At 35.2% G+C, this 13,375-nt stretch overlaps 1 long non-coding RNA gene across 1 annotated transcript; it reads right to left on the bottom strand.

The window, feature by feature from the left end:
• Positions 1–331: 331 nt before the first annotated feature.
• On the bottom strand, positions 332–13,051 carry LOC128145152 (uncharacterized). The gene is made up of 3 exons (XR_008236357.1): positions 12,920–13,051; positions 2,598–2,641; positions 332–411 (listed from the first exon to the last, which is right to left on the bottom strand). It is a non-coding gene; the product is annotated as an uncharacterized LOC128145152 (long non-coding RNA).
• Between the last annotated feature and the right edge of the window lie 324 nt (positions 13,052–13,375).

Here is a 13,375-nt window from a genome sequence, read left to right as displayed (position 1 = left end):
TTTGGCCTTGTACAAGTTGATAAACTTCTTTCCTCCTCCTAAGACTGCACATTCTTTATGTTCTGTTCTTTATTTACTTTGTGCTTGACCTTATAAAGGAGACCACATAAATCTAAGCCTCTGTGTTGTTCTGCTGAAATCAGGAGAACTACTTGCAGTTACATAAAATCAAGCACATGAATTTTTGTGGGATCAGAGTCTTGCTTGAAGAGACCTGTTCCCTACACAAGGAATGTTATCTTAATTTGTGATGTTTAAAGCATACATGAAGTTGAAAACAATGTTGTGGGCAAACCATATTCCCAAAGCTATGCAAGCACCTTACCCTCATCTGGAAGGTCTCAAAGGTCCATTCAATCAATTAGATTTTAATGACCCTTCTTGTCAGACTTCTAAGCTTCATTTTGAAGGCTAGAGGACATGTGATGAAATTTTACACTGAATCAGGGAAGACTAATTAATAAGCATTATACTCATGCTAAGAATGACAAAGTTAGGCACCCATTTGGTATTTCAGTACCAAGCTTTGATTACTTGATTTCAGGAATATGTTATCAGTATATCCTAGCCAATTTTAAAACCAATGGTGTTAAGTATTGAAAACCAAATAAACATAATATACAGTTTCTAAAAAAGAACATCGTATATATTTTGTAAATACATATCCTCATTCATATTCAACAATTGCAAAACAAACTTAATGACTACACCTTTCCCCAAACGTCCCATTACACCTATTTCTCCCACCTTTTTCCCTTCTTTTTATAAACTGTACTTATTGTCGTGACTGTGTTTATATGTATCTTCAAGGTACTTAAAATGTTTTGACTATAATTGAGATATGTAATAATATTATATTAGTAATCTAATAAACAAATAGCAATACACTTCTTGATAGACAGTAATATATATCAAGACGCTCTGTGTATATATATACATACATATATACACACACACATTTATATAAAAACATGTACTTGAGAGATGATTGTATATACATATGATTATACAAACCGCAGAAGATGTGTAGTTTTATCTTTACTTTCAGGAGATTGTTTAAGGGTGTAAGTAAATATAATAACAATAACAACAACAACAACAATAGTAATAATAATAATAATTTTAAACGTGAATAAATTAAAACCTCCCTTGATTTTTTTTTTCTAGTTTTTCTTTGAGCTTAAGTACAGGCTTAAGTTGCACTTTCCTGTTAGGCTGGTCATGAGGTCTGTCTTCAGTAAGAAAACACCTGTGTAAACACAGGCTCCAGACCCACACTCCATGAGGTACCTCCATACTGCATCTGCCTGAAGCAGCCTCTGGAGCACCAGAAACTCTACAGGCTCACATACCTTTCCCAGGCAGGTTTTCTAGCACTTGCCCCACATTGCACTTGTTTGTTTTACACGGCACTCTTAATGCACGATTGGGACATACATGTAGACCTGTTGTTATCAGCATTGCTCTTGCTACAGCATCAGTGTGTAATAGTTGCAAGGTTTGGGAAAGACAAGACACTGAACCAGAAACTCCGGTGAGGGCTACTCAAGGGGAGAGGCACAACCAGCAACAAACAACTGCTCTGGTCACTTTCCCGGTCCTATTTCAAGAGGTGGCACAAACTCCAGAAGATTTGTTCCTGTTTATGTATTAAATGTGAAGGGTAAATAATCTTATTCCCAGTTTAGAGAGGTCTGTTGAGCTGATTCACAACTAAAAGTTAATCCCCAAGTTTGACTTTCAGAAGTGTCTTCTTGAGGATGTCTGTAGGGACTACTTATTCAAATCTTCCCAACACTGTTTCTCAGGGAAAGATCAAATGGTAGTAGCAGTACTCATAAGTACTAATTGCCTTCTGGATCTTCCATTGCCACAGCAAAACCACTGGATTAGAAATGTAATATGAAGTCAAATTAATCTATTCTCCAATGACTTAAAAAAAATAATTTGGGAACACAATCCTAGATGGGTATTTAGCAATTTATAAATACATAAGAAGTGTTAATGTACTCCAATAGTTTACATTAGCTGTGTAAACACAGGTTACTGAATTGCAGTTTAATCTCTTTAAGAAGGCAGAACACAATTGCTTATTGTACTTTGGTGTTAGAAATAACACAAGCTTTAATTGCTGCAATAAAGTGGCTCTCTATATATTCATATTTGTTACTTTTGCTTACTTCTTTTTGTATCTCATTTGCCTCTGAAAGTCAGCCCACAGCTGGAATACATCTTTCACTATGCTACACACCAATACTGTACAGGACCTATTCTAAGCAAGTCTGTGGGAAATTCAGACAACTAACCATGGTGGAGCTACAGAAAGCTGACCTCCTTTTAAAAGCAAACAACTACGTTTGCCAAAACAGGTCCCATCATTAAAATTGAATGTCTACCATATCCTAGACATGTGCTTACCTTGGCTGTAGTGTATGTAGCCTTCCCTATACTCAGCATAGGAAATAGTTACAGAAGCAATTTTAGCTGCTGTGACTGACACTGTAAACGTCTTCTATAGTCTAACTGTAAATGTCTGGCATTTCATGTTAGGAATTATGTGATGATCCTTTTGGAAGAAGGACAGATGAATGACCCACCTTTAAACCAAAGTCAATCTTTTTCTGCAGTTATTCAGGAAGAACTAGCCAGAAAAAAACACAAAGAAATCAGGTAAATTAAATATCAGCTCTGACTCCTTCTGTATTTCAGATGTTTGATAATGCCCCTAATTACATAAACTACTTTTATGCGAATAGGTATAGAAAATACTGTCCCTAATTTCTGTTTTCTCTGGGCAATCTAGATATAAATTCTTGCTAAATATGAATATCCCTTTAGATAAATTCAAAACTATGGTGGACAGAACATATTTTTCAGTTTCTTATGAAATACTCTTGGACAATGATATCACAGGTCATTATTTTTCTTTATGCAGTTGAGTGGGAAAGAAAATGTAAAGTGCAAAGTGTAAATTCAAATATTTTCTATAGTTATTGAAATAATTGTTATAAAACAGAATATGAACTAAATAAATACAATCCATATTGCAACTTGTCAAATCACTGCATTCTCAGAAGAATTAAAAAAACAGAGAACAGCTGTTATATTTGAAGTTTTGTGGGAAAAGAGCACTTTGTGTATTTTCAATAGCTTATGTCTTTCTGAAGCCCTTTGGATGATTTATGTTAAAGATAGACTGAAGTTAGGTGGGTTCAAGTTGCTATATGAAAGCCTGCCAAACAAAGCATAGAGAATTCCATAACTCCTTAATGTCATGACTTTTTTTCCCCTCAAAAGCACTGAAAAATTATATAGCAAGGCTACAAGAACAGACAAACCAACCTACTTACATAAATGCATACAAAAAAAAAAGTCTCTTCTCTATTTGCTCTTCTCAAATATATTCCAGTCCTCCAAGATTGCTACTTGCTCTATCAAATCTCAAGTTACAAGAAAATGCACCCCAAATCCATTGGTAAATAAAGACATTATCAAATCTTTCTTGCACCAGAGGAATTTATTTCTGTTACAAACTCACACATTCATAGAAAACTGTCCTGAGACATGATACCATGCTTCAACAAGTTTCATAAAGGCTTCCTGTGGAGGAACAACTGGAGGTGGATACTTCATTAAAACTGTTTTGCCAAAATGAAGTCCACCACATCATGTTAGCCACATGGGCATAAGGTCTCTTTCCGTAGCGACAAATGGACACTCATTTCTGCGGATAAATACCTGCTTCCTCAGTGCCAAATCCACGTCACTGTAGACATCACTGTTCATTTGCACAACATGCTCTTTTACACCGGCTGGCAGTTACACAGTGCATCAGCAGGACCCCAGGAGGAGGTGACATATACAGAGAAACTACCATGTTTGGAAACCTTCAAACTGAACTTAGCCTTCTCAATCGTCTCCTACTGTCATCGTACCTTATGGGTCCAACAAGATATCAATGTCTGAATGCTCTTTAGAAGCAGGCAGAGGATCTTTTGGGGCCCTAACCTGATGTTTGGAGTACTTGTGCAACCCTGTAACCTGCTCTGTCTCTTGGTTATCCTGATTGTCACAGACAAAACCACAAAACCAACTTGCTTATATGGGATGTTGCTTCCTCAACACTTTTCAGTGTTCCCTCAGTGGGAGGCCACTTGTCAGTCAAATTAAATTCCAAGCCACATTCTCCCAGTGACTCAGAACTAACCACTAGAGACTCAAGGAAGATCAAATGAGATATATTCCCTACAGCTTAAATGAAAGTGTCTTCTCATGCCAAATAACTTTCCCTAATGTTTATATGGCCCATATCTCCATTCTCAGTTGTTTATTTAGAGATACCAGAAATACCATAGGCAATCATGTTTAAACATCATATAACAATATAGATAAATAGAAAAGAATTGTGTCTGTATTTTTTCCATATTTTAAGTTAATTCTTAAATGCTTTTAAAGGATTTTTGCTTAACTAGGATCCAATAAAAAGATGAGATCACTTCCAATTTGAATAAGGAAGTTCTGCAGTCTATATATGAAGGAAGTAAGGACAAATTGACTTTCAGGCAACATAATCACCATTCTGTCCTGAAAATAAGTATTTATTGTCCTAGAATAAAGTCCAACTGAGGGAGTTTTGTCCCTTGATCACGTAATATTTTTGTAAAGAACACATTGCTAGGTTTTTATCTGTGAGAATTTCTGATGTAGCAATGGGGTACAGATGTGACAATTTCTAAATGTGGTACTGAAACAATGCTGGGCAGATATTACAAAATAACATTTGTTAACAGTCATTTGATTGTTTTTTATGTCTCCTTTCTTTTTGTTCTTTAATTTCCTAACAGTAAAGCTTATTGACAGAAAAGCTTCAAGAAGATAACTCTGATAATGAAGAGTATTTACCAATTTAGAATGTATTTTTTATGATGATAGATATTTTCATGAAAACATAATTCTGTCACATAACTGAAGAAAAAGATTAATTCCAGGAGAACTTCTATAATCTATCAAAGAGTCAAGGTGTGTATTCTGAATTTTGGAGAGCAAACACACACGTGAAAACTTACAAACAATTCATTGACTGAAACACATCTGAGTTTTGTCAAATAAATGGATATGATTGATCACCAACACCTACATATAGATAAGGGATTATTTCACAAACTGCCAACAATTAAGTCTGTGACACTACTGAATTCCCTATATGGAAAGTATATTATTTTAACTGCAGTCCCTTTTCTAGTAAACCATTTACCAGATTAAGAAATACTGTCGTTAATTTCTCTGACATACTGTTTGTGACTCCTCATATCTCATATACAAATAGAGAGGGAGAAAAAAGAAGAGGGAAGCAGGGAGAGAGAGAAAGGGACAGGATCAGGGAGGTAGAGGGAGAGAATGAATTTCCTATTCAGTTATATACCGGTATGATTCCTAATTTTTGCATATGCAGTAACCTTGGTTTTAAAGAAAAAAATTAAAGACTTTGATAGGGCATTAGAAAGACAGCTGATGCAAATGACTTATCACATGCTTCATAAGGCATATAGTGAATTCATCATCAGAGCAGAGCACAATTTAAAAGCCTGGTTAAAGCCTGGAGTACCATGTAAAGATCTTAGCTGTCATTTATCCAGAGAGGAAGCTTCTCCAGCAATAGCATTTCAGAAGATAATGCAGCAAGACTTTCATCCTTCTCCCTTCCTCCTTCAAGTCCTGATGGGAAGGAGCAGTGCCAAGGACGGGACTAACCATGATACATAAATCAAACTGAAGCAGTTCTCTGTGCATCGCTTATCTGTGAAGACACAGTAATCTGGATTAAAAAAGCCTGGTAATTTAGTACAAAACACTAAAAACCCCATATACATGCATTCTCTAACTGATTATAAAAGTTAGCTACTTGAAATAGTTTGCAGGCCCTCCAGTAATGTTCACTCTTTTCTATGTTCTAGAAACAATTAGAGCAAAGATACACAGTTGTCTCTTCCATGTCTGTGTGCTGTCGGTAAATACAAGCATTTGGTACCCAATTCTGCCTATTTGCAGTCCTCATGTTTTTAGTGTCATACAAAGGTAAAACAGGAAAGGACATTATAAAGTGTTTATCTCTAATGTCATTGAACCCAATGAGAGTTTTCTAATACTGAAACCAGAGAAAACAAATAAACCTGGGTGAATAGTGCAGTTAGCTAATAAGCTTTTGGAGACTGGATTAAAATCTTGATGAGCTACTTGTATATTGAAGTTAGTTAACATTGAGCAATGCATATTAGGGGTTATGTATTTCACATTTGATTTCAAAGGAATTTGGGGAATAAATTTAAAGTTTGAAGTCACAAAGGGCCAGATACACTATCAACTATCTTTCAGAAATGGGGTAACTTATGACACTGAGGAATTATTTTCTTCACTGAAGGAAAAACTAAAAAAAAAAAAAAAGTAATTAATCTTTCTCTGATCTATGAGAAACTGAGGAAACCTCCATTAATTCAACTTGAGGCTTTTAAACGTAAAGGGAAAAAATAAAGGCAGCAAAATAAATAATAAAAGATATACATATCCTACAGACCAATTATATAAATCATTGAGTCTGATCACACCAGGAGAATGAATATGAGAAGGAAAGAAACATTCTGTATCTGTCAGTTTACATCAATTGGTTAACACATTTTTCAGTAGGTGGTTGCAAATCTATTTGGCACTTTTCTAGTTGACCTTAGAATGCCTTGAGTTATCTCTGTTTTACCAGTTTCATGAAACTTTATCAGAATGTTTTTCTCTAGAGACCAACTGTCATGGTACCTTCAACCAAGATCTACTTGGACAGGCAAGACAAAACAAACTAATGAGTTACTAGAACTGTGTACCACAGACCAGATCCCTTCCCCTCTTACCTTGTTCCACAAGTCCAAATAAATAAACCAGAGAATATGAGACATTAAGATAAAATATGGGAATTCCCATCCAGATTTTGTTTATTTTTGTTTCCTCTCAAAAGTAGAAATAAACCTCTTTCATAAATACATTATCTGCTCCAGTTTTAAAGTTATTAAGTTAATAAGTTTGTGGGTTTTCAGAACTGTTTGAAAATAATTTAGGTGACATGACATCTGGTATTTTGATGAAAGATCTTTCTCTCCAGAAAAACCCATTCTTTGGGTTTTACTGGAGGTAGTGTTAAACTATAAATGATCAGAGAATTGTTTTTCCCTAAATTCTCATATTGTAGAACAGTAAGCAAGCAATGACTTTTAGTTTAGCATAAAAGCCTGCAGATGTGGTTGGGTAAACCTTTCTCCCAGTGTATGAACACCAATGAGTAGGCTCCACAGGTCTGCTAGTGGCAACACTTCCAGACTTACTGTCCTCCATCCCCTGCTCTCTCTCCTCACTCTTCTTCCACTTGTCCCATTTACCCCGTTCCCATGACTGCTTCAGTGTTGGTAAACACTGCAAAGAAAAGGACTGAAAAATACCCCCACTACAGTTTTTTTCTCTTTGTGTGTTGGATATCTGAAGAAAGTTCAAATGGCAAACCATTTTTTGCAACACATTCATTGTTGGAAAACTGTCAATAAATAAACTCCAGTAGAATACAAAGTATGTCAGGGGCTTGAATTTCCAGCTAAGACCAGTTTCTGAGACGTTATATGGTCTTTCAAGTCTGCTATGCTGTGTTCTGTTTGAGCTTTTTTAAACTGAGACACAAAGAACACTGGATTTTCCAAACCTATTAGCAGCCTAACAGATAATTAATTTACTCTAATTCCAAAAAGCACTCATTGCACTCCTGCACTATTTGTTGCCTTGTCTTGTAATGCATAGAAAAACCTTGCAGCTTAAAGGAAGTTAGAACAGAAGATGAACATAGAACTATTAATGAAAGTTTGCTGTGAAGGATTTTATCTTCAAGACTTTATTCAGTGCTTGCTCATTATCATTTTGCTACATTGATGCACATCTTAAAATGAATAGCTCTCATATATACACTTCATAAAGCAAAGACTTGGTTAAATATTTTCTTAGTATGGAACTTTCTTTGAATGAGTAACTATTTATTTTGAAAGTTATTTGAAACAGGAGGTCACTGAACATGGAAATACTACAGCAAATTAGTTAATGATGCTGGCTACTTGCCATTAAATACTACAGTAAAAAGAACAGGAAGAGGGCTGGATACTGTACAGTTATAATTCCTAGAATATTGTTTCTGAAGAATGCTAAAAGAGGCTTTTCAATAAATTTGAGGAATGGCAAGAGAGGTCAGCCTTCATACTTGCAGCTCAGAATTTCCAACTTCCACAACTGAAATAAGTTGGTTAGATTGTTTCAGTTCAGATCCTTTCTTAACAAAACATTATTTTTAACAATTAATTACTTCTCCTCTTTTACATTTATTTTAGTTTTCTGTTCCTGAAGAAAATACCTGAAGGGAGGAAGATATCTAAGGAACCCTTTTCTGGGAACACACTTTATTATTACTTGGATCTCATATTTTCTTCACAGAAGAAAAAAAATACTTAAGTGAATCAGTATCTTTAGCTCTCAACTGTAGTATTATGACTAACAATTTCTCACGTATTATAAAAGCAAAACCCCAAAAGCTTCCTGTCCACTGCCGCGCTTTTTTGAGCTCTTCCTCCATGGCTCTTAGATATTGACTTTCAATTCTGGTAAACCTTTGTCTGTCACTTATTTCATTTTCCAACCAACTTATGCTTTCGCCCATGCTGCCTTTCATGGTAAGCAGGTGTTTCCAATGAAAGTCATTAGAGATATTTCATTGTCTTGACATTTTTAGGTTGTTGATGTTCCTGCTTTTTGTTTTGCTCTGTATCCAAGTAGAACTTGGATAATCAGGGTTATGTTTATCATAAGAAAGAGTGAGCTAAGAGATCGTTAGATTTTCCATTAGATCTCACTTCTCATCCTCTGCCAGAGTAGGAATGAGAACAGCCCCGATGACACAGAAGAACAGCAAAATAGGGTACATAAAGCCTCTCTCTATGCCTATGTGACTATGTCAAGCCGATACAGTCAATGTATCTCTATGAGTAGGCTCCTGGATTTCACAGCTGAAGGTGAGATGCTCTATGGGCTCTGTTCACAATCTGGGCTCCAAGCGGGGAAGCCCTCATGACTTTTGAGTCCAGTGGTTTCCATCACATAGCTGTAAGTCTAGAAAAATATGGGAAAGTTATGCATGAATATTGCATATGAGTAGTAGAAACTTCATGTTAAATTCTACGGAAGAAATAATCTGCCTGAAAGTAAATGGAAGTTATGAGTTAATTCTGCAGAAATTATTGGAACTTCCCCTTGTTACTCATCTGAAAGAAGGAATGCATTGATCCCAAGTGAACCACAAGTTCAAGTTTATGTTTAAATACATTCTAATGTGAAAAAGCAACAACAAAAATACAGATTTGCTTTTTAGAACAACATGTAATTCCATGTGTCTACGAAGAATGCTTTCCTAAACTGCAATCTTTAAAGGAGACTTTTAATTCTTTTGGGGAGTTTCTCAATTTGTAGAAATATTACATGAAGCTAATAGGCCAACAGTCTTTCTCCTATATGTACATGGCCATATTCCTGCCTATTTCGAACACTTGTTTTACTGTGCTCTTACATTCAAGTAACTTTTGTCCTTTTACTTTTGGGAACACTTGAATACTTTTTTCTTTTTTATTTCTTTTTCTTTCTCTTTTTTGTCCTTTTAATAAGCTTGCTTTGATTGCAAAGGTTTGGAATGTTCCCTTTCATGGTGACTCTGCTTTTGTTTGGATTATGAACTTCTGCAACATGTAACTCGAAAGAGATTCAGTTTCCAAGAGTAAAAAGAGATTGATGAATTGTAGTAATAATTTCTTTGTGAAGCAAAGTGCATTCCAAACATTTTTCCCATGACAAAAATGTTCTATTTGCATAAATAGGCTATGTATACAGAGTATATATATACACATATATATACAGAATAATCCTGAATAGATCTTTAAGGATGTAAATTTCTCCCATGACCTGATTTCTCTGTGTTCAAAAATTCTATTACAGCAGGAAACGTCAATGATATTAAGAGTTACAGTTAACAACATACATATAAATGGAAACATTGCAGGCATCAAGGCATGTTATTTCTGATAAGAAGATGTAAGTAATTGTGAAAGAGGAAACGGTCAATCGTCAAGACTCACTGAACTCTTTCCTGTACTGTTACAATATACAAAATACATTGTGTTCTGCTATTGGTAAGTAGTTATTTTGGAAGTAAGAGATGGGAGTAAATCTAATTTAATAATTTTTGTTTATTCTTCTTTTTCATCAGTATTCTTCTTTATTCTTTTATGTTCTACTTCTTTTGAAACATAACGTCATGATTTTATTAAATTTGGAAAGAACATGGGACGGTTGAAAGCATGTCTTCAGATTGTAAAAATGGTACCCAATCCTTGACAATTTCCATTTCCTCCATCCAGCTAGACAAGCTTTCTAAAGCATTTACTCCTGATTAAATGTAAAATGAAGATAGATCAACACCGTAGGCGTAAGGTATACTGTGTCTTTGACTTAAACTCTGTAACCATTGAATAGAAGGTCAACTGTGTTAGGTATGTAACTGATTTTAACAGAGACTGCTGCCTGCTTGAAACTTTGAATGAGATGAATTCATCTGTTTTGTGTTCAGCTACATATCGAGAATTTAATGTATCAATTTATTTTATAAAAGTATGGCTATTAATCCTTGTATTTTCATGATCTTCAAACATTTATTCAGCTATAGGCACTGTATATGAATTGGTGCTGATGAGTTTTTTTTATATATTAAGACAAATTCACAATTACAGTGTGAACACAAAACTAAAACTAGATTTGCTAAGTCTTCCTTGTTACAAAGCAACAAGTTAGTACAGAATAACATTAAGGGAAAAAGAAGTTGTCTGGTTAAGGGTAAAAGTAAGTTTTTTTACACACATAGGGGACAAATACAACTGCTATGAGAAACAAGGACTACAGAATGTCTACAGTAAAAATTTTAATCCTAATTTTTTGTTTACATAAATAATTTTCATAATAAATTGATTCATTTATGGGTTAAAGTATAATTTTACATATGGCCCTCAAGACACAGAAATAACATTTTTCCTTTAAATATTTTTAAAAATCCCTTCTAGAAAGAAAAATGTGGTCCCTCTATACTTTCCATGTAGTAATAACCATTGAGTATTTTTTTCATATTTTTAATGTTTAAAGATAATTAAAGATATCCTTTGATAAAAAAGAATTCTCTCTACTTACTTCCTTGAATTACTACATTATTTATCTTGATGCTGCTACTATCTATTTTTCCCAGTGCGACAAAAGTCACAAGCCTCTTAAATTTAGTTGCTTTCTTGTAAAAGGTCATCGATTGTTAGGATCCCCATTCAGGGGGAAGCTAAACTTTTATGGGAGGTGGAAATCTTTGCTATCAGTCACTCCCTAACATGGTACTTGCAAATACTTTGGACATTGAGACGGAAAACTCAGAGTTCAGGTTTATATATTTGGGGAGGAAAAAAAACCAAACTCAAAACAAAACAAAACAAAACACAACACTAACCACAGCTAGTGCCAGAAACCATATACCAAGGAAAGCCAACTCTCTCCATCTTTAACTACTGGTACAAGGCATGAAAGACTACTTCCAGATCCCACTGAAGTTCATGAGGATGTTTGCAATCAACATCAGTAGGTAGGAGCAGACCATTATTTTTCTAGCTCTGGTTAACCACAAAATATTAGAAACTAAAATGATGACAGACTTATTTAAGGAAAAGTGGGTTGAGGCATTTTTTTATAAGATTCTAATGTTACATTATCACTTCCGTCTTCCTTTTAATGCCCTTGTTGCTGGCTTTCTCACGTCAAAACTTGTGTTACTTCCAACCCCCCAAAACCCCTACAGCAATAGTTCTTCAAATGGCATATCGTGATACAAAGATGTTGCAGTAAATACAGAGCTTCTCCAATGGGGTGTTGCTGCTGGTAATGCTGGGCATGGGACAATGCTGCAAGGAAGTGCAGGCTGAAGTATGGTAGGAAAAAGAAAGGGGCAAACCCAAGAAAGTTCTCTCCCTGCTCCTGCCCTTGACCTTGCCACAGCCATCTCCTTCCAGCCATATTTCCTGCTCTGCCCCAACCGCCCCCCAGCATCTCAGTTCCCAATGCCTCAGTATATTGGACTAGCCTTTCTGACTTCTCTGTGTGTGGGTACATATATACATAAAAAACATTGGACAAAGTGTGTGTTGCAGAGAAGAGGATGAGATATGGAGCAGTGACATATGGAAAAACAATGGGGAACCAATAACATATACCAGGATATATTTGATATCACAGATCCCTGTTTGATGTAACTGACCGGTAACATGGATATTTCAGGGAACTATATCATGTCACAGTGCAGTATTTTTGCTATACTGTACCTTAAATATGGCACATTGTTTACACATTTCAAATTTTTGTTTTCATAGTTCTGGCTAACAATGTTATAGTAAAGTACTAGGAACCTATGAAAAAAATTGAGAATAGGCAGGACATAAAATATTTTGCCACAGAAATTCCGTATATGAGTATTACTTATTTTCCTTTTCATATATGTGCAGTCAGCTCTAGTGGCTCAGTTTATGTTTTGGCTTCAAATGCCAAGTTTAGCTTGGCTCTGCAACCAAAGATTTTGGTTTGCCAAAGGCTGATGGTAGCCTTTCCATTAAACTTACCCATATAAAGACATTTGAATGAAAAGTTTAGAATGTTTTACATAGTTTTCTGATATTTCTTTTGGTTGCAAAATGGAGAGTATTAATATTAATGTTTAATTAAAAATAAACCTAGAATGCTGACTGTATATAACACAGAAGACAAGAATGTAAAATACCTGGCATGATCCAGGTGTTCACATAGCTTTCAGACTTAGTTGCCTTTTCTTGCATATCTTCTATGAAGATGAATTCATAAATCTCTGGATGAGACATCTGTAGAGGTCTGCTCACCCAGAAAAGAGTGAAGTTTCCTGAGCAGGGAAATATTAGAAGGTGACTTAAAAAGCAATTTTGCAAAAAGAGCTTATGACTTCAGAGCAAGCCCTAAATATCAGTCTGGCTCAGTACCGTCTAGATTCTCACACTTGTGCATGATCTGTAACTGCACCACAAAATAAGAAATAAATACGAACCACACAAACATTCTGTCTAAACTCTACAGATGATAGAAAGAAATCTAGAATTGATCTCACAGTTTTCATATTCCTCAAAAATATTGGAGAAAGAAATTTATAGAGATTTCTGTGCTGTTGAATTAGCAAGCTGAGGAAATCTTTCAAGAATATACAAAT

Source organism: Harpia harpyja, chromosome 8, assembly GCF_026419915.1.
Source record: "Harpia harpyja isolate bHarHar1 chromosome 8, bHarHar1 primary haplotype, whole genome shotgun sequence".
In the NCBI taxonomy this organism is placed as follows: domain Eukaryota; kingdom Metazoa; phylum Chordata; class Aves; order Accipitriformes; family Accipitridae; genus Harpia; species Harpia harpyja.
This window is presented reverse-complemented; position numbering and strand designations above follow the sequence as displayed.